The sequence below is a fragment of the Quercus suber genome, unplaced genomic scaffold (assembly GCF_002906115.3).
Source record: "Quercus suber isolate HL8 unplaced genomic scaffold, Cork oak 2.0 scaffold_3B, whole genome shotgun sequence".
Lineage (NCBI taxonomy): Eukaryota > Viridiplantae > Streptophyta > Magnoliopsida > Fagales > Fagaceae > Quercus > Quercus suber.
The window spans coordinates 2,685,968-2,712,769 of record NW_027071805.1 but is presented as its reverse complement, the minus strand read 5'-3'; the positions used below and the strand labels follow the sequence as shown (position 1 = coordinate 2,712,769).

The 26,802-nt window shown below is 35.3% G+C and overlaps 1 pseudogene; it reads right to left on the bottom strand.

Moving 5' to 3' along the window:
* Window positions 1–2,751: 2,751 nt before the first annotated feature.
* On the bottom strand, window positions 2,752–25,523 carry LOC111992657 (cell division cycle 5-like protein; annotated as a pseudogene).
* Between the last annotated feature and the right edge of the window lie 1,279 nt (window positions 25,524–26,802).

Genomic DNA, 26,802 nt, shown 5'->3' with positions numbered 1-26,802 from the left:
ACAACACAAGACAAGGGATCCAAAACAAATGAGCAAAAAATAAAAAATTCAAATGAGGGGTACATAAAAAGACAAAAACCAAAGAAAAATAAATATATAAATAAATAAATAAGACCAAAGAAGAAAATGACAAACCCATGTGCAATGAGCACATGGGTTTTTTCATCTGCAATTCTTCTCTCCAGTTTTCTCCTTGATTTAGGGAGAAAACATTTTGGGTGGCCTGAGAAGAAAACATTTGAGCCCCACCAATTTTCACTCATCTCTTCTCTTCAACCAAACACCAAAAAAAAAATCGTTTTCTCTCCACTTTTCTTTCCCCCCTTTTCCATCCCCCTAAAATCTCTCCAACCAAACAGACCCTAAATAAATGTGACAATGATTAATGGTGGCTAGTGGGGAATCAAAAATTTTAGTACTGGAGAATCCATGAGGATTTTTTTTTTTTTTTTTTTTTACCTAGTCTCGGTTGACTAATAATGATCTTCATACAAATCAAATTTTTTGCTATAATACTAAATTTGCCGCAAGAAAAACAAGAATAATTCAAAATTAAAATTAAAATTAGGAAAAGTAAAGATAGAACCTACAGTTAGCACTTATAGGCTTGTTTAGAGTTAGCATCCAATAAGGAAAAACCACTAGGAGAGTTTAAACTATTAGTACGGTAAATTTAATCATTTAACCACATACTTCTTGAGATTTTAAATGGTGGGTAAAGCAAAGGATACATGATCCAATTTATGACATCTTCCTCCAATATCATGTTTTACTGATTGTCCCAAAAATTTAAACTATTGAGATATAATAAATTTAATCATTTAATCACATATTTCTAATAGATATTAGACCCTAGATATAAACTGGAAATCCAAATGACATATTACAAAAATGCCCTAGACTTTAAATAAAAATACTATATACCTAATTAAATACTAGGACCTAAAATAAAAACTATATTTAATTCACAAATAAAAATTACAAGTGTCTCCAAAATCTAATAAAACTAAGCCTCCCTGAGGAGTTTTGCGCGTTTTGCCTTTTTTTTTTTGCTAGTCCCACAGCACTGTTTATGGACCAGCCAACCTGTGAAAAACGCATAAACAGTGTTTTGTCTTTTAAAAATTATTTTGTTACAGTATTTTCAGTAATTAGTTTTTAGTTTTCAGCAAACTAAGCGGTATCCAAACAAACCCTAAATTATAATAAAATTTTCTATGCGCTGCCTACATATCGTAGTGCTTACTCCAAGGATTTTTCTAATTCTAAACAAGTCTAGGTGTTGACTCCTATGTTCTATTTCTATCTTTATTTTTCATATTTTTAAATTTTGTGTGTTAAATAGTTCTAGCTTATCTGCATCAGATGAGTTTCAACTTTCAACACCTAAAAATCTAGAGCTGAATCTGACCTGCGATGGTACCAGGTCTTGTTTGCATGGAAAATTGGAAATTGATAGAATTAAGACACACTAGGATTCTTGATTTGAGCTTATGTATCGAACACAAGCACTTTCATGCTAAGCTCCAGTAGAAACAATCTGTAAGAAGAGAATTCCCACTTTGAATTAGTAAGTAAAAAGTTAATCTTCAACTCCTTTTAAGAAATATAGCTTCTTTATGCTTTTCTTATTTTTTAAAACAGTCTTCACAATCACAAGCTACTTTAACATGAATATTTTCAACTTGCACATGGTTTGAAACCAAATAACAATTGTAATTAGTTTTTTTATTAACCAGGTTTTAATTTTTGAATAATTTTCTGTTAAATTAATGGCTGTAATGGTAGCATGAGGGCTGTGACATCACAGAGAGACCGATAACATTCTTCATAACTTCAACCTCTGCCTTTGCTAAAAAGTGGGCTACCGGATCAAATAAAATGTAAAATCCTGAATATTGATAAGGGAAACTGTGATACAATCATTTAAATCTTAAGCGGACACTACATTATCGTAGCAAAAAGAAAAACTGCAACAACTTATATTTCACAATTGAATAACAATTGCACCATATGCAAGACCAAATTAAGCTCTTCTCATTCACCAAAATAAGATCTTTAACCACGTCCTTTTTTCTTATTTTTGGTTTGTGTTTAAACAGAACAAAACAGTACAGAATTGATTTCCAGTTCTGGTATGAACCTGAATTGCAAAATTGTGACAACCAAAGAACATCACCAAAGGTCAGATTACCACTCAGCTACAAAACTCCAATTGAAGATTTCATCAGTTCATAGGAACCACAAAATTCAGCAACTGTCTAACCCTGCAATAATCTGCTTGGAAGTGGGCATTCATATCTGCCAAATCCAGATTGTTTCTCAATAAAAATCACAATAACGGAAAGGCAAATTCTCCTCCGGCATCAACACATTTGGCGTTTTGTTAATGCTATTCCCAGCTGAATTATGACCTCCCCTTTCCCACTTGAGGCCACACATGGCACCCCCCATAAGCACAACCATCATTGCCAACCGTTTCTGGGACTAGTCTTCTTGATTGATAAAAACTCCAACTAGATTTCTGGCTTCCAATACATTCTGGTGATCCACAATATGTGGATTCTCTTTGGTAACCTCGATAGTCATATGTCACCAGAGGCCCCATCAACAAAGTCAATAACAATCTTATTTTCCTCCACATGCATCATGTCTGGAGCTCCGTTAGAGCTCTCTATCCGAATGCGAGAGCTGAATATCATTACCTTCAAAACTAGCACCTTGTAGTGTTGTGGTGCTCTTTCCCTCTGCTTAAGGCATGTTACTTTGCAAGTTTTCATCCATGCACGGTTGAGGGTGCTCTTTCTGGCCATCAGCATCCATATCAGGTTTTAGGCTCACAGAAGGATGCTCTTTTTCAACATCCATTTGCTGGCCTGCATTTTCATCATTAGATGATCTACAAGGAATAGAGCTTCCAAGCTGCTCTTCTGAAGAGGGAATAGGCTCATCAGTCACTACGCTCTGCACAACAGTCTGATCTTCTGCAGCCTTAGACGACTCCAGAGCATGATTCTTGGCTGCAATCTCTTCTTGCTTTTGTGCTTGTTGCATTTTCTCTAGCTCTGCCACAAGATCCCCATACCGCCTCTGTAAGGTTTGTTCAAGCTCCTTTTGCTTCGGAACTTCCTTCCAGATACTATCTATCCGGTGTGAAGCTGCTAATTGTTCTTGCTTTTGTAAAGCTTTAAAACAATTCAAGCTCCGTTGTGGCAGTGTCCATCTGCTTGAAGGTTTCCCCGATCTTTGGCCAGAGAACTGTTTTAGCTCGAGTCTGAAAAACCAAAATATCCAATATTTTAGTAACCTATGGAGTTTGATCTTAAGTAACATGGCTGAAAAGCAATGGATCTGAAAGCAAATTTTACATTTTGTTAATGGGTAAAATTTCCATGATCTTGATTAAAAGATTATTTATATAGGTTTTAGCACAGCATTGTAATAAATTACATTCACTTTTTCCCCCATTGCCATATCATTGTTGAAAAAATAACAGACACATTTTGAGATAGAAATTTCTACCCCAGATAATGATTAAAAAACAAAAAAGAGCTTGTTGAAACAAAGGTCTGCAATGCCAATGCAAGTATAAACCCATGCATCTGCATTTATGTTAATTTACAGTTAAGGTTCCAATATATTCAGGAAACAAGTCAAAACATATTTCTGCCAAAATTTTGTTATTGAAGACATGTCATGCAACCGCTATAATTTAAACCATATTTCACATTTGATGTGAAAAACTGCAACATCATTTTTTTCCTCTCATGATAAAAGTAATCTTGCCATAGAATAAAAACTTATGAAAGTAGCAACAAATTCTAGGAAGAAGACATAATCCTCAAGAAGTGGCACTAATATAAAATTAAAAATGATGCCCAGAAGGTCCAGAACAAAGATTCGGCAGGTAGAACTGTACTCAAGAAATGGCACTAGCACACCTCCTAATCATGTGTGAGAACTTTAACCTTATTAAGTCTCTCTGCCTTAGCTTTATCACCATCCATCTTCTTTCTCACTCTTCAGCCACACTTGAGAGACCATAAGCATTATAGGTACGGAAGTACATGAGATCATTTAAATAAGTTTTGTGTGCTTCAACAAATTCGTCAAGGGATTGATCCTCATGCCCCATTGCCACATGAACTTATTGGGCCTCTTCCTCTATCAAAGAATCAGCCTGCCAACAACAATATATATTAAAAGTTTGCAACTAGATCCTCTCTGATGGTACAAGTGTCAAGAGTAAAAACAAATATATCAAAAAGGAGGAAGATATAAGGAATACAAACTATAAAGAATCATTGGTCCATAAACTCAATTTTTTAGTATAATCGAGCACTCTAAGAAGCATTGTTATAGATGCTTTTCCTAGATAATAGGTCACCATGATGAATCCAAAAAAGAAATATTACAGTATACTGATGCTATAGGAATGAACTTGCCCATCAGTATTACAATAATTCACAAGCACACATAATTTATATACCAAGACACACAGGTTTTGGCATCCAAACTATAAATCTATCTTATGTTCTTCCTAACTATTATTTTCTTTTCTCAACTCAAACTTCCAAAGGATGATTAATACATGTTTAAGAGATGCCAACAAGATACATGGAACACATATCTAGAAGATTCTTCTTACAAGTGTATATGGTAGACACTTCTGTTAAGAATAAGTGTACAACCATTGTATCAACAAATGGTTTTGGTCAAGAGATGCCCAACGGCTAGTTCCAGTCAAATGCCCAACGGCTAGTTTTCAACACTACAGCAAACGGTGGCGTTTTTATCTCATGATATGGTATAAATGTATTTAAATAAAACGCTGCATTTAGAACTTAGAATATTAGTACAAACACTGCGTTTTCATCTCTGGGGAATGAGCTTCACTTACACCGTGTACTCTGTGCATTCTTGAGATCAGTTGGGCAGTTAAGGTAGGTAAATATTAGTTAGTTAGTTCCTAATCTTCCTCCGTAAAATACGGATCCATCCCTAGAATTTAGGGATTAGCTTAGTCTGTTACTAGATCAGGTAAGCTATATATATATACTGTACTTGGCATGTAATGAGTAAGAAAGAATTCATTTTTTACAGAAATTTTCTCTTCGTCTCTCTCTCTAATCTCTGTCTGAAGTTTTCTCTTTTGCTCTCTGTTTTTCACTACCTTCATAGTGTGAACACCATTGTAGAATCTCTTAAACCTCTGTTAGATCCTTTTCAACTTCTACTGGTACAAACATAAAAAGGCAATGGTTTCATTTCTGCATCAATGAAAACTTCAAAGATGGGATAGTACCACTGACTCAATAAAGGTGCTTCATTTAAAGTCAAATACGCAAAACAAGGAGACAAAAGTGACAACTAGAGAAGCAGTTATGAAAACAAGAACCTTGATGATACAGCATAATTAAATTCAAACCTCTTCCAGCTCTTCTTCTTCAAAATCATCTATCTCAGGAACAACAGATCCATTCACAGAGCGCTTGACCCCTCTCTTTTTCTCCTTGTTCATTTTTTTTTTAAGAGAATACTTTTCATTATCAAGTTCTAGTAAGGTCAAGAGCTCCTTCCTTATCATTTCATCAGCCTGCTCAATAGAAGTAGGAGGAACAAAGGAGCTATTTTCTCCATCTGCTCTAATAAGAGAATTTCTAATTAGACCCAACGAAGCAGTAGGAGGCCTAGGGAGCTCCCACTGCAGTACTTTCAATATCTTCCTAAGCAAAGCCTGCTGTCGTGCCTCTTTCTCAGCGTTTTCTCTAGCCATCCTATCAGACATATCTTCAATCTTTTCCTCTGGTTCTTCATTTTCTTCTGGCACCAGTTGCATAACTATCTGGTAATCATTCTTTGGCCGTGGAAGAGTGCTTAAACCTGAATGTAAGTTCCTTCTAAGATCAGCTTGTCTTCTTTGATCAAGTCTTGCACTATCATGAATATCCATATCTTCATTAATATGGAGCTCATCACTGATGGGAGTTCCCATTGGGGTCATATTAAAAGAATAGACATCCCTTGATGGTGTCATGCCAATTCTAGGAGCAAGACCAGCACCTCCAGGAGTTGCCGAAGGAGTCAGCATAGGATTTGGTGTTAGGATCTCTCTCTTCTTAGGAGTGACCCCTGAAAAAATATAAAGAGTGCAACTTTGGATTCTCTCCTTCTAATAATGGTGTCTGAGACTCCCACAACCTTGCCAGGTTTTATGCTTCCATCATAATTGCATCGCCCTTACCAGCAGGTGTTTTTGTGGAGTTCGTAAAGGGGTCATTCCCTGCTGTGGTGTCTGGGCATAATTTGCTAGAAGAGCACGCACCACTCCCTTCAATAAGTTTCTCAGTCCCCCAAGATCACTAACTAGCACAACCAATCTTTGCAATCTCCTCCAACTCATGGTCCGAAATATGGGGTGCAGGAAGCATAAGTTTTGTCCTCTTCCTAACTGTTTCCGGATCATTCATCTTGTTGGCTTGCAATATAGCTGATGGGGCATCCTGCCTCTCTGAAATTTTATTCTTTGCAATGTTTTGTTTTCTTAATTGTGCTTCCACGTCCATTCTTCTTTTCCCTTCAAGTTCTTCAACTGTGGCGGGGGAACTTGGGCGGTTCCACTGCTCCATCTTCATTAGTGTAATACCCGGAAAAAAATAAAAAATAAAAAGAAGGGTATTTAAGTAAATTTGTTTATGGGTTAACTTTTATAATTAATATTACTAAAGGGTTTTTAGAAAATAAGGTTGAAACTCTAGTTTATATAGTCTAATTTTAAGTCAGCGTATACTAACAGATATTTTGAGAAAGAAAACTATCCAAAATAATGAAGTAGAAAATATTTAATTGCACAATCAAAGTAAGAACCTAAAAATCTCTGCTTGTCAAATTTAAATTTTATTTAGAATTAAAATATTTTCTATACGTGAGTATTTTGACTAATAGTAAAATTATTTATTTATTCAAACGTTTTAATGATGCAAACAAAGAAAAGTTTAGATTTATATTCCGGTCAATTAGACGCCACTACCTGCAGATTTTTTTGTGCTCAGCTATTAAGAATATATATATTCACGCTCTGTTGTGATAAGCAAAGCTGAAGTGGTAAATTTTAGGCGTGAAGAGTCTGTGGTTAAATTTCTGCACGGTTTGGTTGTTTAAGAAACTATGCCGAATTGATGGAATTGAAAAAAAAATAAAAAATGAATGAAGAGGGAGGAACCTGTAAAGTAAGTGTAGTACACGTCCTTGTCATTCCTAGAGTGACATAGTACCACTCCTAGGTGCTAGGCTTATCTTGTAAGGCATAAGTGGTGGCAGAATATATATATATATATATATAAAAAATATTATGATTAGGTAGAATTTTGGTGTGAGACGGGTAGATTAGGGGTGTGCAGAAAACTTATTGACCCTTTAAATTTGATATGATCCAACCCGACCTGTCGGATTGGGTTAGTTTTTAAGGTTTGGTAGGTTGGGTTGGGTCATAAATTTTTTTTTTTTTTTTTTTTTTTAAATTTAATATATACTAATAATAATATTATATACTATAAGTGCTTATATATAATATATTTTATATACATATATAATATATACTAATAATATTATTATATATTTTAAAATATATATAATATATACTAATAATAATATATTTAATAATAATAATAATAATAAAAATTTGTCAAACTCATGGGTTCAACTCGACCCAACCCGACCCATGTGGGTTGGGTTAGGTTGGATTAGACTTATGTGATGGGTTGGGTTGAGTTGTGTTAAATTTTGTTTGACCCACCATGGTGAGTTGGGTCAAAAAATTCCCTCAACCCGACCCAACCCGACTCATGCACACCCCTAAAGCAGATAATTATGAGATATTTTTAATAGTCTTTTTTCTAATCGGGTATAGTTATAAGTTTTTCTTGGATTTTTTTATTATTGAGTAAAGTGTGCTTATAAATTGTTAGGTGAGATTTAAGGATTTTAGAGAAAGTGTTAGGGAGAAGTTCTTTGTGGTGAGCTAATTGAGGTAAGTAACCTTATCTTAATTAGTTTTATTTTTGCGTAATTCTAGCTACTGAAAATTGTTTATAGTTGTTACAATTTTATTTCTATTGTATTACTGATTTCAAGTAAAGAATTATCATAGATATATCTGATTACTGAATATATGATGTATTTTATTTAATTGTTTTAGCTATACTGATTCGAAGTAAAGAATAAATAATTTTCACAAATACATATGAGCATTGAATGTAAGATTTATTTTATTTATTTGTTTTTATTGCTATATTGATTTAAAGTCAAGAATATAGAGAAATATCACAAATAGATTTGAGATTGAATATATGATTTTATACATATGTATTTGAATAAGATATATTTTTATGGACAATTTGACTATGAATTGATTCTGATACCCAAACCAATTGGAGTTATTCATTGGTACTCCGATATCCAGCCAATGGGGATTATTCATTGGTATTCTGATACCCGAACCAATGAGGGTTATTCATTGGTAGTCTGATACCCAAACCAATGGAGGTTATTCATTGGTATTCTAATACCCGAACCAATAGGAGTTATTCATTGGTACTCTGACAATAGGGGTTATTCATTGGTACTCTGATACCCAGCCAATGGGGGTCATTCATTGGTACTCTGATGCCTAGTCACTGGAATATAGCGTAACCATAGTCATAAAATTATTAAGAATATGAATTACATTTGAATATTTAACTATTTGAGTCATTTAAATTGATTATGTATTTTTGGAACCTATTGTAAGTTATAGCTTTTGATATATGAAAAATTGACTACTTTGTTAACCATCTATGATATATTTGTAAGATTAAAGTATGTGATCTATTTGCAACGTACTATTTTAAGATTATGAAACTTCTTTAGCTATTTTTTTAAAACCTATACCATATCATAACTTTTGAAGACTAATATTACATCTTATTACTTTACAAATCTATTGTCGGATAAAACTTATTCAGATTTTGGTTACTTATTGAGTTGTCAGCTCACCCCCTTATTTCTCCTTTCAAATTTTGATCAGGAAGAGTAGCATATGTTTGGGCTTCCGCTGGGATGTGCGCACGAGTGAAGTTAGGAAAACAATGGAATAAGATTTGAACTTTTATGTTTAAGATTACCTTTTGTGTTGTCCTTTGGATTTAAAGGATTTAGTTTATTTATTTTTATTTGATGTTGGAAGATTATTATTTGGAGATCTTTTGAGAATTGCTTTATTGAGGATATTTTAAATTTTCTTGAGGATATTTTTTATTTGTTTAAAGGGCCTTACAGACTTGTAAGGTGTAAACTTTATAAGTGTGTGACTGTTGTCACGTGCCTAGCTTTTACTTGGGTTGGGGGCATGACAATATTTATGGTATCAGAGCTCTAGGTTGAATCCTTAGACATTGATTTGTGAAACTAAATGGTGAAAGGGGTAGAAATTAGGCATTTGGGGATATGTTGTATGATATGTATACTAGATGAGTTTTTTATATGTTTTTTTAAAAAAAAAAAAATTAGAAGTTTGATAACATGTTAGTTTGTTATGTGCATAATGAACAGAGGTTTGGATGCCACCTTGCAACAAAAATACTAGGAACACTCCCAACAACTCTGGCAAAGGTAGGAATCAGCAAGATGGGAACCGAGACATTAGGCACGACCAAGGCCAGCCACCAAAGATGATCCAGATGATGCAGACCTTGGTTGGAGTGGTCCAACAACAGGTCATTACTGGAGATAACTTGGCTTGAATGATGGAGCAACGTCGTGGTCATCACGGTGGGATGATTGAATTCAAGAGGTTGTCTCCTCCAACTTTTGAGGGGACTACTGAGCCTATGGAAGTAGAAAAATGGATCATTGAGATGGAGAAAGTATTCAGAGTTCTTGAATGCTTTGAGGGTGAGAAAGTGACTTATGCAGCCTATATGTTGCGTGGAGATGCTTATGATTGGTGGTGGCTGGAAGAAGACAAACGTGGCCAAGAGACTGAGCCTTGGACTTAGGAGCTATTTAAGTCTGTATTCTATGAGAAATATTTTCCTAAGAGCATCCGTTTTCAGAAGGAAAAAGAGTTTATGAAGTTGACACAAGGTAACATGATAGTTGCTTAGTATGAAGCAAAATTTTCCAGGTCAGCCAAATTTGCTCCGACAATGGTGGTGGATGAAGAAACTAAGGCTCAAAGGTTTGAATATGAATTAAGGTTCCGAATTAAGTAAGGAGTTGTGCCCTTTGAGTTGACCACCTTTAGGGCGGTGGTGAGTAAGGCTTTACTAGTGGAGATGGGGCTTAATGAGGCTCAAGTAGATAGAGATAATAACCAGAAGAAGAGACCTAGGCAAGGAGAGCAAAGCTCTAGCTTTCAAGCCAAGAAACAAGGAACACAACATGTTGATACCAAGGCACTACCAAAGTGCTCTTGATGTGGTAGGCCTCATGCAAATAAGGATTGCCAATGGAATACTGGAGCATGTTTCTCATGTGGACAAAGGGGTCATAGGATTGCTGAGTGTCCCTAATGGAAGGAGGTTCAGACCATTCCAAGACCAACAATAGGACAGAATCAGGTAGCAAGCCAAAGGCCCAAGATCCAAGGAAGGGTTTATGCACTCACTCAACAAGATGCTAATACTTCTAATGCTGTGGTAATAGGTATTATCTCGGTTTCCACAACTTATGCTTATGCATTGTTTGATCCTGGTGTCACTCACTCCGTCATATCTTCTAATTTTGCAAAGAAACATAATTTTAAATTTGAGCCTATAGAGTCTAAATTATGTGTGGATACCCCAGTTGGGGGTGTAGTAGTTACTGATAGTGTTTGCAAGTCTTGTGTTGTTAAAATAGCAGATAGAGAGTTACTAGCATATCTAACAATGTTGGAGATGCGGGATTTTGACATAATCTTTGGGATGGATTAGTTGGCTGCCCATTATGCCATAGTTGATTGTCATAGGAAGAAGGTAATTTCCAAGTACCTGGTGAGATTGAGTTCTGTTTTATGGGAAGTGGGGCATATACTTCTCCACGGGTGATTTCAGCTTTACAAGTTAGACGTATGATGAAGAAAGGGCGTAAAGGATATCTGGCCATTGTGAGAGACACAACAAGGTGAATTGAAGATGAAGGACATTCCTGTAGTGAGAGAGTTTCCAGATGTGTTTCCAGAAGACTTGTCAAGGTTACCACCAGATAGGGAGATAGAGTTTTCTATTGACCTACTGCCAGGTTCTAACCCAATTTCTAAAGCCCCATATCGAATGGCACCTGCAGAGTTAAGGGAATTAAAAGCACAGTTGCAAGAGCTGCTTGACAAATGCTTCATCAGGCCTAGTGTTTCCCCTTGGGGTGCACCTGTGTTGTTTGTAAAGAAAAAGGATGGGAGCATGCAACTTTGCATTGATTATAGGGAGCTGAATAGGATGACAGTGCAAAATAAATACCCTTTACCAATAATAGAGGATTTGTTTGATCAATTCCAAGGAGCACAGGTTTTCTTTAAGATTGACCTTCGTTCTGGTTACTATCAATTGAAGATTAAGATTGCTGATGTGCCCAAGACAGCCTTGCGTACAAGATATGGTCATTATAAATTTTTGGTGATGCCTTTTGGCTTAACCAATGCACCGGCAGTGTAGTGACCCAAAAAGGAGGGGTCTTGCATTTCATGGAATCCCACATCGCCTAAGGAAGGAAATGGAAATGCGTTTATAAGGAATAACCTCCCTTCAATGTGTAGAGGCCTTTTCCCCAGCGCAACCTGGGGAAAAACAAAACCGTGAGGGGTATGAGTCCTAAAGCGGACAATATTTACACAGTTGGGGCGGGGCAGTTACAGATGGTATCAGAGCCATGCCCTGGCGAAAGTGTGGGCCCCACATGCGTCCTGGCCTCTACGCAAGGACGCGTGCGCCCGTAAGGGGGATGGATTGTAGTGACCCAAAAAGGGGGGTCTTGCATTCCATGAAATCCCACATCGCCTAGGGAAGCAAATGGAAATGTGTTTATAAGGAATGACCTCCCTTCAATGTGTAGAGGCCTTTTTCCCAGCGCAACTTGGGGAAGAACAAAACCGTGAGGGGTATGGGTCCCAAAATGGACAATATCTACACAATTGGGGCGAGGTCGTTGATTGTAGTGCCCCAAAAAGAGGGGTCTTGCATTCCATGGAATCCCACATTGCCTAGGGAAGTACATAAAAATGTGTTTATATGGAATGACCTCCCTTCAATGTGTAGAGGCCCTTTTCTCCAGCACAACCTGGGGAAGAACAAAACCATGAGGGGTATGGGTCTTAAAGCGAACAATATTTACACAGTTGGGATGGGGTCGTTACAGATGAAATCAAATCCATGCCCATGCCCTAGCCGAAAGTGTGGGTCCCACACACGAGGACGCGTGTGCTCGTAAGGGGGGTGGATTGTAGTGACCCAAAAAGGGGGGTCTTACATTCCATAGAATCTCACATCGCCTAAGGAAGTACATAAAAATGTGTTTATAAGGAATGACCTCCCTTCAATGTGTAGAAGCCTTTTCCCCAGCACAACCTGAGGAAGAACAAAACCGTGAGGGGTATGGGTCCCAAAGCGGACAATATTTACACAGTTGGGGCAGAGTCGTTACAGATTGTATTAGAGCCATGCCCTAGTGAAAGTGTGGGCCCCACACGTGTCCTGGCCTCTACGCAAGGACGCGTGTGCCCGTAAGGGGGGTGGATTGTAATGACCCAAAAAGAGGGTCCTTGCATTCCATGGAATCTCACATCGTTTAGGGAAGCAAATGGAAATGTGTTTATAAGGAATGACCTCCCTTCAATGTGTAGAGGCCTTTTCCCCAGTGCAACCTAGGGAAGAACAAAACCGTGAGGGGTATGGGTCCCAAAGCGGACAATAATTACAAAGTTGGGGCGGGGTCGTTACAGGCAGCCTTTTTGGACTTGATGAATAGGGTGTTCAAACCCTTCTTAGATAAATTTGTTGTGGTTTTTATTGATGATATCTTGATATATTCCAAGAGTGTGGAGGAGCATGAGAATCACTTGAGGCTTGTACTACAATTATTGCAGGAGAAGAAGTTGTATGCAAAGCTTAAAAAATGTGAATTTTGGCTAGACAGTGTTGCATTCCTTGGGCATGTTGTATCTAAAGATGGGATTGCTGTTGACCCTAAGAAAGTGGAAGTAGTAGTAGAATGGAATAGACCGAACAGTGTGATAGAGGTTCGTAGCTTTTTGGGACTAACTGGTTATTACAGGAGGTTTGTTGACGGATTTTCTCACTTAGCCATGCCTTTGACTCGCTTGACCCAAAAGGGAGCTAAGTTTGAGTGGACCGGAAAGTGTGAAGAAAGCTTCCAAGAATTGAAGAGAAGGTTGGTGTCAGCACCCATTCTCACCATACCTTCAGGTAGTGGAGGTTTCACCATTTATAGTGATGCCTCTAGGAAAGCTTGGGGTGTGTTCTTATACAGCATGGGAAGGTAGTGGCTTATGCCTCTAGACAGTCGAAGCCTTATGAGCAAAATTATCCAACACATGACTTGGAGTTAGCTGTGGTGGTTTTTGCTCTAAAAGTTTGGAGGCACTATTTGTGTGGAGAACAGTGTGAGATATTCACTGACCACAAGAGCCTCAAGTACCTTTTTACTCAAAAAGAGTTGAACTGAGACAAAGAAGATGGTTGGAGCTATTAAAGGACTATGACTTGATTATTAGTTACCATCCTGGAAAAGCCAATGTGGTAGCTGATGCCTTAAGTAGGAAGTTAGCAGGAAATTTGGTAGCATTGTTGACTACACAAAAACACATCCTGGAAAATTTGAGGAAAATGAGGATAGAAGTACGGTTTCATGAAGTAAAGGCACATCTGGCAAACCTTAGAGTTCAACCTACCTTGATTGAAAGGATAAAGATTGCACAAAGTAATGATCCACAGTTGCAGAAGATAAGAGATTTGATAAATCTAGGCTCTCAATTTGAGTTTTGCATTCATGAGGATGGATCCTTGAGGTTTGGTAATCGGCTTTGTGTACCAAATGATCCAGACCTTAAGGCAGAATTTCTAAAGGAGGCACGTAACATGAGTTACACGATACACCCAGAAGGCACTAAGATGTATCCGGACTTAAGAGAGATTTTTTGGTGGAACAACATGAAGAGGGAGATTGCTCAATATGTTGCTCAATGTCTAGTGTGTCAACAAGTCAAGATGGAGCATCAAAGAGCAGCTGGATTTTTGCAACCTCTTCCCATTCCAGAATGGAAGTGGAAGGACATTACTGTGGACTTTGTTACGGGGCTGCCTAGAACCTCTACTGGTAAAGATGCTATTTGGGTGATTGTGGATCGGTTGACAAGATCTGCAAACTTTTTGGCCATTAGGTGGATTTCTCACTCGAAAGGTTAGCTAGGTTGTATATTAATGAAATAGTGAGATTGCATGGTGCACTTGCATCCATTGTGTCTGATAGAGACCGAAGATTTGTGTCTCAATTTTGGGAGAGCGTGCATAAGGCAATGGGTACTAACTTGAAGTTTAGCACAGCCTTTCACCCTCAAATAGATGGACTTTCAGAAAGAACTATACAAACATTGGAAGATATGCTAAGAGCTTATGTGATTGATTTCAAAGGTTCATGGGATGAACATCTACCTTTGGTGGAGTTTGCATATAATAATAGCTACCAAACAAGTATTAAAGCAACACCATATGAGGCTTTGTATGGTAGGAAGTGTAGGTCCCCTATATGTTGGGATGATGTTGGAGAAAGAAGATTGTTGGGTCCTGAGATTGTACAACAAATAGTAGATAAAATTCAAGTGATTAAAGAGCGGCTCCAAACGGCTCAGAGTAGGCAGAAGAGTTATGCATATGTTAGAAGAAGGAAATTAGAGTTCCAAGTGGGTGATCATGTGTTCTTGAGGATTTCACCTACTAAAGGAGTTATGAGATTTTGTTTTTGAGGTAAGTTGAGCCCTCGTTTTGTAGGACCTTTTGAAGTCTTGGAGAGGATGGGTAAAGTTGCTTATAGGCTTGCCTTACCACCTTCTTTATCAGGGGTACATAATGTTTTCCATGTCTCTATGTTGAGGAAATATGTTCCAGACCCCAGTCATGTAGTAGATTATGAGCCTCTAAAATTAAGAGATGATTTAACTTATGAAGAGCAACCAGTTAAAATTGTGGACAAGAAGGAACAAGAGTTGAAGCGTCGTACCATACATTATGTCAAGGTTCAATGGAGGAACCAATCTGTGAGAGAGGCTACATGGGAGTTAGAAGATGAAATGAAGAAGAAATACCCTTATCTTTTTGAGGACTCAAGTATGTCAAGTTTAGAGGACTAAACTTCTTTTAAGGGGGGGGAGAATGTAATACCCGGAAAAAAATAAAAAATAAAAGGAGGGGTATTTAAGTAAATTTGTTTATGGGGTCAACTTTTATAATTAATATTACTAAGGAGTTTTTAGAAAATAAGGTTGAAACCCTAGTTTATATAGTCTAATTTTAAGTCAACGTATATTAACAGATGTTCTGAGAGAGGAGACTACCCAAAATAATGAAGTAAAAAAAATTTGACTGCACAATCGAGGTAAGAACCTAAAAATCTCTGCTTGTCAAATCTAAACTTTATTTAGAATTAGAGTATTTTATTTATATGGGTATTTTGACTAGTAGTGAAATTATTTATTTATTCAAGAGTTTTAATGATGCAAACAAAGAAAAGTTTAGATTTATATTTCTGTGAATTGGACACTACTGCCTGCAGATTTTTTGTGCTCAGCTATTAAGGCCCTGTTTGGTTGTGCATTTTAAACAACATTTTTTAGTTTTTAAACAGCATTTTACGCATTTCAATACACTTTTTCACCCATACGTATTTCAAAAAACAATAAACAACAATTTTTAAACTACTCTACCAAACACCCCCTAAGAATGTATAAATTCACGCTTTGTTGTGATAAGCATAGCTGAAGTGGCAAATTTTAGGCGTGAAGAGTCTGCGGTTAAATTTCTGCACAGTTTGGTTGTTTAAGAAACTGTGCCGAATTGATGGAATTGAAAAAAAAAAAAAAAAAATGAATGAAGTGTAGTACACGTCCTTGTCATTCATAGAATGACATAGTACTACTCCTAGGTGCTAGCCTGATCTTGTAAGGCATAAGTGGTGGCAGAATATATATATATATATAAAATATTATGATTAGGTGGAATTTTGGTGTGAGATGAGCTGACAATTATGAGATATTTTTAGTAGTTTTTTTTCTGATTGGGTATAGTTATAAGTTTTTTTTGGATTATTTAATTATTGAGTAAAGTGTGCTTATAAATTATTAGGTGAGATCTGAGGATTTTAGAGAAAGTGCTAAGAAGAAGTTCTTTGTGGTGAGCTAATTGAGGTAAGTAATCTTATCCTAATTGGTTTTATTTTTGCGTAATTCTAGCTACTGAAAATTGTTTACAGTTGTTACAATTTTATTTTTATTGTATTACTGATTTCAAGTAAAGAATTATCATAGATATATCTGATTACTGAAAATATGATGTATTTTATTTAATTGTTTTAGCTATACTTATTCAAAGTAAAGAATAAATAATTTTCACAAATACATATGAGCATTAAATATAAGATTTATTTTATTTATTTGTTTTTTTGCTATATTGATTTAAAGTCAAGAATATAGAGAAATATCACAAATAGATTTGAGATTGAAAATATGATTATGTACATATGTATTTGAATAAGATATATTTTTATGGACAATTTGACTATGAATTGATTCTGATACCCAAACCAATGAGGGTTATTCATTGGTACTTTGATACCCAAACTAATTAGGGTTATTCATTGGTATTCTAATATCCGAACCAATGAAGGTTATTCATTGGTACTTTGACAATGAGGATTATTCCTTGGTACTCTGATGCCTAGTCACGGGAAAGTAGCGTGACCATAGTTATAAGATTATTAAGAATATGAATTACATTTGAATATTTAACTATTTGAGTCATTTAAACTGATTATGTATTTTTGGAACCTATTGTAAGTTATAGCTTTTGATATATGAAAAACTGACTACTTTGTAAACCATCTATGATATATTTGTAAGATTAAAGTATGTGATCTATTTGCAACATACTATTTTAAGATTATGAAACTTCTTTAACTATTTTTTTAAAACCCATACCATATCATAACTTTTGAAGACTCATATTGCATCTTATTACTTTACAAATCTATTGCTGGATAGAACTTATTCGGATTTTGGTTACTTATTGAGTTGTCAGCTCACCCCCCCTATTTCTCCTTTCAGATTTTGATAAGGAAGAGTAGCATATGTTTGAGCTTCTGCTGGGATGTGTGCATTAGTGACATTAGGAAATCAATGGAATAAGATTTGAACTTTTATGTTTAAGATTACATTTTGTGTTGTCCTTTGGATTTAAAGGATTTAGTTTATTTATTTTTATTTGACGTTGGAAGATTATTATTTGGAGATCTTTTGAGAATTGTTTTATTAAGAATATTTTAAATTTTCTTGAGGATATTTTTTATTTGTTAAAAGGGCCTTACACACTTATATTATGTAAACTTTATAAGTATGTGACTGTTGTCATGTGCCTAACTTTTACTTGGATTTGAGGCGTGACAATTAGTAACATCAAAAAAGCCTGGAGGAGGCTTTTTCTCAAAGGGAATCTCAGCATTATAATCTATTCCCCGTGCCTGTTATCAATTCCAGCAGCCTTCAGGTCTCTCCGTTTCTGTAGAGAAGCAATTCTCCTGGCCTCCTCAAGCTGTTTCTGCTTGGCTTTCTTCTTTGCCTTCTTACCCTTAGTATTGGCTAACCGAGCTCGTGCCTCGGAAAGCATTTCCTTCTCATCCTTATCGATATCAACAGGATCAGGACTTGCAGCCTTCGACTCAGGGTTCGGGTCAATCTCTCCAGGACGCAATTTTCAAGGGTCATCACCCGGTTCATAGTTCTCATCCTTAGCACAGGCTGCATCATGAAGTTTCTCATACTGCTCAAGGCGGTGCGATGGAGTACACCCAACAATTGGTACAATTGTCCTCCATTGGGTGGGCATGAGTTTAGCAAGCTTGAGCAGTTTCTCATCCTCTTCCCTGGTCCACTTAGTCTATAATAATCATGGTGATCAAATCATCAGTTCCTACATGTTCCAAAAAGGATTCCAAATTAATGTAAACTGAAAGAAGCTACAAAATTCAACACGGAAAGTGAAAACAACCCAGTAGACCATAAAATGGGAATGATAAAAGATATTCCCAATAAGCTGCCAGCACAATGCACAATGAAGAAATACATTTGCGGTTGAGATTTCAAAGAAACACAAAACAAAAATTATTTCCAATCTCAAGCATTTACCATTTTTGCGGATCAAAAACACTAAAACATCTATTAAAATAAAATCTACACAAAAAACCCACCAGCACAAATTCCAATACCGAACAAAGCACAGCTAAAAGGCAAGAATAAAAGATATTAGTAATAACCAAACAAGCCGCCACCACAAGTGACAATGAAGAAATATAAAATAAGCCCTATTTCCAATCTCATGCATTTACCATTTAGTAAAATAAAATCTACACAAAAACTAGGGGTGTCAAATGCGTGAGTGTGGGTGAGTTTGGAGTGGACATAATTGAGGTGAGTATATAAAACCTATTTATTCATTTATTACCCATTTAACTAATTACTTCTAACACAAATCCAACCCAACCCAACCCAACCCAGTTATTATTAGTAAATCCCAACCCACCCAATTATCCAATAATCAGAATTACCAAAATGCCAATAAACTTGAAAATGGCCAAAATACTCATAAAATCCTTTAAATTTACCAATATACCCCCTAAACCTAAAAAATACCAAATATCCTTTAAAAAAAACCACTAAAATGACCAAAATACCCTTAAAATCTAAAAAATGACTGAAATATCACCAAAACTTAAAAATTGACCAAAATGCCACTGAAACCCAAAAAATGACTAAAATACTCCTATTGATGCCCATTTTTTGTAAATCCGCACCCAAAAGCCCATACGAAGGAAAGCCCAATGAAAAGCAAAGCCCAAAGGCCCACTAAGAAGACTAAAGAATAAGAGAGGTCCAAATAAAGAAATGTAAGGGAAAGCAATTTGCAACAGAATACAGCTTTGCCGCAGAATATAGTTCTCCAGCAAAATGGCCTCAGTAAATAAAGACAAATTGGGTCCAAGACTCTTTTGATCCAGTCAACATTATTTGGCCCACAAAGGCCCAAATCCTTTTGCATAAAAAGATAGGCGTAAAAGCTAATATGAAGAAGCACAATGAAAAGAAACAAAGAACAGCAGAAAGTGTCAGTAGCAAGAATTGCATGAAAGAAAGAAAAGCCAAACCAAAGGAAATGACAACCACAACAGGAAACGCATGAAAAAAATAAGGCAAAGACACATAGCAGAACGAAACAAAGCTAATCTGCTATGACAAAAACGACATGGGAACGAAAGAAAACAAAAGCAAAAGATAGTGGAGCAAACATAGAAGGGTCGGAGCACCACCAACTTAAACCCATCCAATACAAGGGAGGTGGGCCTACAATCAGGGGATTTAGAAGGTGTAGTTTAGTGGTGGGGGGAAAAGGGGTCTATATTTTGGTTTCCAGCCGTGACTTCTGTTCGATTCTAAGACTTTAGGAACTAATGTATTAGAACTTTAATTTGTATTATGTTGACAAACCATGATCAAAACATTTAGTTTAGGTTTAGACTTGCTCAAAGTATGTTTATTTGTAAAATTGGAATCGAGTGATTGTAGAATTTATTGGACTAAATCTGCAAGGTTCGATCGATCAAACCACGTGCAGATTTATTTTTTTACAAAATTCCAATTCAGCCCAAACTCTACTAAACGTATTGGGTTTCAAATAAAACACTCTTAGTATATAAGGGAAACCCTAAGAACATTTTTATAAGTTTTTTAGAGAAATTAGAGTGCATTGTGTTCCTCTTTTTATAGATCTAGGGTTTTGTACTCAAAAGCTCTCTAAAGTTGTTGTTTATGCTGTGTGTATGAATCTCTTGTGAGATCTAGAGGTGTTTGCCTTTATACATACTTAGGGTTTCCAATCTCAAGATTGATGTCGAGAGCTTGGTGATCGCTTCAATTGCTGCATAAGGAGCTTAAAGAAAAACACAAGTGGGAGTACTTGTGGTTGCTGTGAATCCAAGAAAGAAGTAGTCTGTGGACTCGGAGCTGTCACGTGGTCGTGGTAGTAAGTTTTCTACTCGATGTAGCAGTAGGATGTTAGTGGTCTAAGTTGCTATTGTAAAACTTTAATTCTTTCATAGTGGATCTGTTTTTCCTTGAGGATAGCTAAGTTAAATCCTCCCCAGGTTTTTTACCGGATTGGTTTTTCTTGGTTATCTTATCGTTGTGTTCTTTATTTTCTCCACTATTTCAATGATATGATTTATTTGTGTTAACTTAGATTTGAATAATTTACCTAAGTTAATCACTTGGCTAAATAACTAGGTTAATCTGTTTGTGTTTAAGGGGTCTAAAAACGTATAAGTGGTATCACAGTAGGTTAGCTCTTGTGTTTAGATCTTTTGATCTAAGAGTTAATCCTTGATCCCTGTTATCATGGATAATTTTAAGTGTCTTATTGTTTTTTATTGTAATGATTTGAATAAAAAGGACACTGTTGTTTCTGTCTCCATAAGGAATTATTGAAATCTATGAAAATTGCTAAGAAATTCAAGGAAAAGTTAAAATTGGCTAACCTTGAAAAAGAGGAATTGGTTGTTAGATTAGATGAATCTAATAAAAAGAATGAATTTTTGAGAAAATAAATTTCCTCTCAAGATGAGAAAATAAAAAGCTTGGAAAAAAAGTTAGTTAAATCTAAAGTTAAAATTGAAAATTTGATTAGTACCAAGCCTACTGTTGATAACAAAAGTGTTTCTATTTCTCTTAAGCCTAAAACTGAGAAAGTTTATATCCCTCCTTTCAAGTGGAATAATAAAGAAAAAGCTTATTTTTCTAGGTTACCCAAAGGTAAAAGTTCTGATATAGACACTGAAATTTCTAAACCTATGTCTAAACCTACTGTTAGAGAGCATAATAAATCTGTTTTTGTGCCTACCTGTTACCTTTGTGGTGTTGTTGTTTATATTAGACCAAATTGTTCTTTGTTGAGGTAAAAGCCAAATTTTAAGACTAGATTGTTGTTGGGAATATTGATGTTCCTAAATTTGCTCATGTTTCTCACTATTATGGTGTCTCCAGTCACATTCGTCTTAATTGTCATAAATTGAAATTTAAACATTTTGTATTACAATCTAGGATATGTGATGATATTTCTCTTGCCAGAAGTTTATATAAATTGTTTCATATTCTTTTGAAAAATTTAAGCTTGTTGGCTTATGAAAGGAATTTGTAGGATTTCAGTCTTTCTCAAAAGATTGGTGTAATCTCTCAGCTTCTTATGGATTTTCACCTACAAAGCCAAAGACTCGTGCTATATGGATGAGAAAAGATTCTCTAAGGTGAGTGTTGTTTACTTGTCCTTGATTTAATTTTTTTCAATTAATTGTGGGCATGATTTCTTTTAGGTTTTGGTTGTTTTATTTTCTTAGGTTGTTTTATTTTGTTTTTTTTTTTTTAATCCAAAAACATTGAAAATTTTCAAAAAAACAAAAATATTTTATTTTTGTGTCTTGTTTTATTTGTTTTGAGAATTACATGAGTTATAATATCTCTCTCTTGATTTAGATCATGCTTGACATAGTGGAGAAACTTGAATAGTATGTGTTATATAAGTGCTAAGTTTTTTTTTTTTTTTTTGATTTTGTGTAAGTACTAGTTTGTACATGTACTCAAGAGTTAATTAAGAAATTAATATTTCTTGTTTGTGTACCCTCTATAGCTTAGTTAAGCACAGTCATGCATTGCATTTGCATTTTTAATCATTTAGCATAATGTGTGCTTTTTATTTTTTATCATAAAATTTGTGTTAAACCAAAAAGATTGTTATTTATTTTGTGTTATATATCTTGGATTTGCAATTAAACCTGGCCATATTATCTTTACATAACATGTTTGTCTACCTTATTTAGCTTGGATAAGCTTATTTTACTGCACTTCTCTAATTTTAGCTATGTAGTGCATGTTGTGTGGAAGTTGTTTATAGTTTTTGATCACTTGATCTTGATCTTAAAGTCACATGTCTTTGATTGTTGGACTTGAACTTAATGAAAAAGGCACAAATAATCATCTCACTACTGTTTACTAACCAATCATGAACACCTTAGTGCATATCATAAAATTTTGTGCTCGAGAAAGTGTAGCACATATACAAAAAAAAAACATAAGGTGTAGACTCGGATTAATAATAAAATTGGTATGTACATTATCAGGCTAATCAAATATATTCACAATGAAATAAAATTGGTGTGTACATTATGAGGCAAAACAAGAAACTTACATGATTGCAAGCTTATTTTCTAAGAGATGTGGGAATTATATGATGTAACTCTTTATATGGTAGTCTTTTTCAAACTTATGTGATGAATTTTGTAAAGATTGTGATTGATTTTATCCACATATCACCTCACATGTATCTCATACTATTGCTAGTTGCACACACTACACAAGTTACTCTTTGCTAAACTTGGTACATGATATTGTGTGTAAATTTGTTTTGGCCATCCAAGATTATATGTTCCTTGATTTTGATGCAAAATGTGTTTAATGTTTGAGTTTTGGAGACAAATTGGTTGAAAAACTCGTTTTTTGAAGATTTTGATTGAATTCAAGTGTTTTTGAAAAACTTTTAATCCCATACTCATGTATTTTATTCATGAAATACTATACCTTGAGGAGTTTCTGTATAAAATTGCTCTGCTTTTTAAAAATCTCTTTTTTTTTTTCCAAATTTTAATCAATCGAATCTGACTCTCGACCGATCGAAATTGCGATAAAATTTTTGGTTTGAATCTGCCTAGCTCAATTGGTATTCAATCGATGCTTGATCGATCGAAACTAGAAAATTTTCAGTTTCTAAGTTTTTGACCAAATTTTTTTCATGTATCATTTATGTTTAGGATTCACATGCATTGCATTATTTTTTTGTATCCGTCTTGTAGTTTTGTAGACATATGTCTCCTTTTTTTTTAGAGAATAATTTTTTCATGTGTGTCCTCAACTTAGTTTTTAAGTTTGGTTTGTGTCTTTTTATTTATCCCCACCTCCTACATTTTCCCCAAAACTGTTTTTCCCAAAACTTGTTTTGGTTTTCCTATTTTTATAGGGGAGAAGCTTGTTTTTAACCTTTGTTATTCATAGGGGGAGTTGTGGCTCTTCATAGGGGGAGGTGCCTCTATTCTTTTTAGAGTTGGATTCATTTGTTTCCTTGATTCTCTATTTGTCTTGACTTTTGTTGCGTATGTTTTCTATTTACTCTTTGTTTGAGTTGTCTTCGTCAATACGTGACAAAAAGGGAGAGAAATAGATGAAATGTGGGAATCCTATTTAAAAAGGTTTTTAAAATGCTTTGTTTAGGGGAAGATCAAATTGTATTTGAAAGGGGGAGAAAATAAAATTTTTTATTTTTTATTTTTATTTTTTTTTGTATCTAACTTAGGGGGAGAGTTAGTTTGCATATTTTTTATTTGCTTTAGTTTTTTTCTTTTGTTTTACTTGTATTTTCCACAAATACATTTATGTGTTTGTTAAGTGTTTTAGGAATATACAGGTTAATTCAGTCATGGCTACTGTCTATACTAGCAATCAATAGATAGTAGTTAGGTTGAACTGTATTTGGACTGTTTGTAACTTTGAGCATTTCATGTTTGTGATGTGCTTTGTCACGGATTACCAAAGGGGGAGTTTGTTAGGTTCTAAGACTTTAGGAACTAATGTACTAGAACTTTAATTTGTATTATGTTGGCAAACCATGATCAAAATATTTAGTCTAGGTTTAGGCTTGCTCAAAGTATGTTTATTTGTAAAATTGGAATCGAATGATTGCAAAATTTATTGGGCTAAATCTACAAGGCTCGATCGATCGAAAATTAGACTCGATCGATCGAACCATGTGCAAATTTATTTTTCTGCAGAATTCCAATTCAGCCCAAACTCTACTAAACGTATTAGGTTTCAAGTAAAACACTCCTAGTATATAAAGGAAACCCTAAGAACGTTTTTATAAGTTTTTTAGAGAGATTAGAGTACACTGTGTGCCTCTTTTATAGATCTAGGGTTTTGTACCCAAAAACTCTCTAAAGTTGTTGTTTATGCTGTGTGTATGAATCTCTTGTAAGATCTAAAGGTGTTTCTCTTCATACATACTTAGAGTTTCCAATCTCAAGATTGATGTCGAGAGCTTGGTGAATGCTTCAGTTGTTGCATAAGGAGCTTAAAGAAAAACACAAATGGGAGTACTTATGGTTGCTGTGAATCCAAGAAAGAAGTAGTTTGTGGACTCGGAGCTGTCACATGGTCGTGATAGTAAGTTTTCTACAGAGGTAGCAATAGGATGTTAGTGGTCTAAGTCGCTATTGTAAAATTTCAATTCTTTCATAGTGGATCTGTTTTACCTTTAAAATAGCTAGGTTAAATCCTCCCCAGGTTTTTTACCGATTTGGTTTTCCTAGGTTATCATATCGTTGTATTCTTTATTTTTCGCATTGTTTCAATGATATGATTTATTTGTGTTAACCCAGATCTGAATAATTTACCTAAGTTAATTACTTGGCTAAATAACTAGGTTAATCTGTTTGTGTTTAAAGGGTCTAAAAACATACAACTTCTTTTGGGAATATACCTTACTAGGATGGTATCTTACCTAAAAGAAGTAGTAAATGGTTGAGACCATTTGATGCATGCCATAGAGGTAGATGGTAAGGTAGCCCGATCTTTATCCATTTGAACCTAAAGGTAGAGGTATACAGCAAGAACAAATAAAATTTAATTTTGTCACGAAATGAGTAATGGTGCAGCAAATTTGTACTGAGCAGTGGTAGTGGTCGAGCAACCAATGGGTTGTTGGGTAGTCCTCAAGGGACGCCCACAACAAACCAAAAATAGTTGGTGAAACCCTAGAGGTAAAAAGGAGAAATCCCATTGAATTAGCTCCTTATAAAAGGAAGAGATAGCCATGGATGAAGGGGGGAAGCACCTAGGGGGGAGGGAGGAACCTATTGTAAAAGAGCAGTAAACACCTAAGGGAGGCACTTAGAGAGAGAGAAGCACCTAGAGAGAGGGACCGAAGAAAAGGAAAGACCAAAGGGGGAACAACCCACTGTAAAAGAGTAGTAAAAAACTAAGAGTAAAAAGAACGAAAAGAAAGAAAGAAAGAAAGTGGTAAAAAGAAGAGAGAAAACACAGCAGGAATAGGAGCATGCATCAATAGACCATCTTTTTCCTCCCTCTTAGTAAAACCACTCTTTGAAGTCCCACAGAAGTAGTAGTCAGTAGCCATTTAGGCATATTCTCCAAAATACACAACTTTGATAGCAAAAGCTTATGACAAGATTGTTCAAGTTCGGGTTTGAGTTCCTTCTTGGTTTACTTATTCTATGAGAAGATTCAATATTTGATTTCGATTACAAATATATTTGATTTCACTCGTTAGAACTTATATCTGCTGTATTTAGTCATTCTACTGTAACACGTTTTTATCACGTTTGCTACATCAATTGTCCTGCCATGGTTTCTTTACTTGCTGTACTAGTTATTCTGATTTAGCACCTTTTTATTATTTTTACCGTATTAGCTATCATACTAACTAAACCTTTTCTGCTAAAGTTTTCTTATTTCTTTGTTATTACGTGTTTTACTCTTGAAACGGACTAATATTATTCTGCCATAAGCACATGTATTCATTGTATCTCATGTTCTGCAAAATATATTTTATATATGTATATGTGAATACGTATAAGTACATATGCAAATATATGTATGTACATATTTGAGAATATGCTAACCCATGTAACTAACATTTGCTTGATGGGTATTTTCTTTGGGTTTTAGATTTGTTTATGTGTAGAAAGTAGAAAAGTATTTCTGCAGTAAAAAATGAAGAGTAGGTCATTCACATTGCAGAAAGGTTTTACTGCACAGCAGAAATCTTTATTGCACAGTAGAAGGTTAAATTGCATAGCAAAAAGCTTTATTGCACGACAAAAAAGTTAGTCCTATGGCAGAAACTGAAGAAAAGTTCATTCTACGGCAGAAACAAAGGATAAGCCCAGACCCAACTGGCAGTGGCAGAATGGTACTTTGGAGCCCATTCTGCAAAGCACTAAAACCCAACTTCCTTCTTAGAAAAAGCCTAGATTAAGCGTTGTCCAATAACATTAAGACGCGTGTCTAAGGTATAAGAAACGTAAAAAAACCCTCGACAACCCCGAAACTAAAAAAAAAAAGAACAAAATACCCCATAAAACTTGAAAATGACCAAAATACCCCCTAAATCTTGAAAATGACCAAAATACCCCCTGAAACCTATAAATTGACCAACATACCCCTGAATTCTAAAAAATTACCAAAATACCTCTGAAACGTAAAAATTGACCAAAATAGCCGCTAAACCTAAAAATTGATCGAAATACTCATGAAACCTAAAAATGACCAAAATACCCCCAAAACCTTAAAATGACCGAAATGCCTCTAAAACCTAAAAACTAATCAAAATACTCCTGAAAACTAAAAATTACCAAAATACCCCTTCAAAATATCTAAAATGACCAAAATACCAC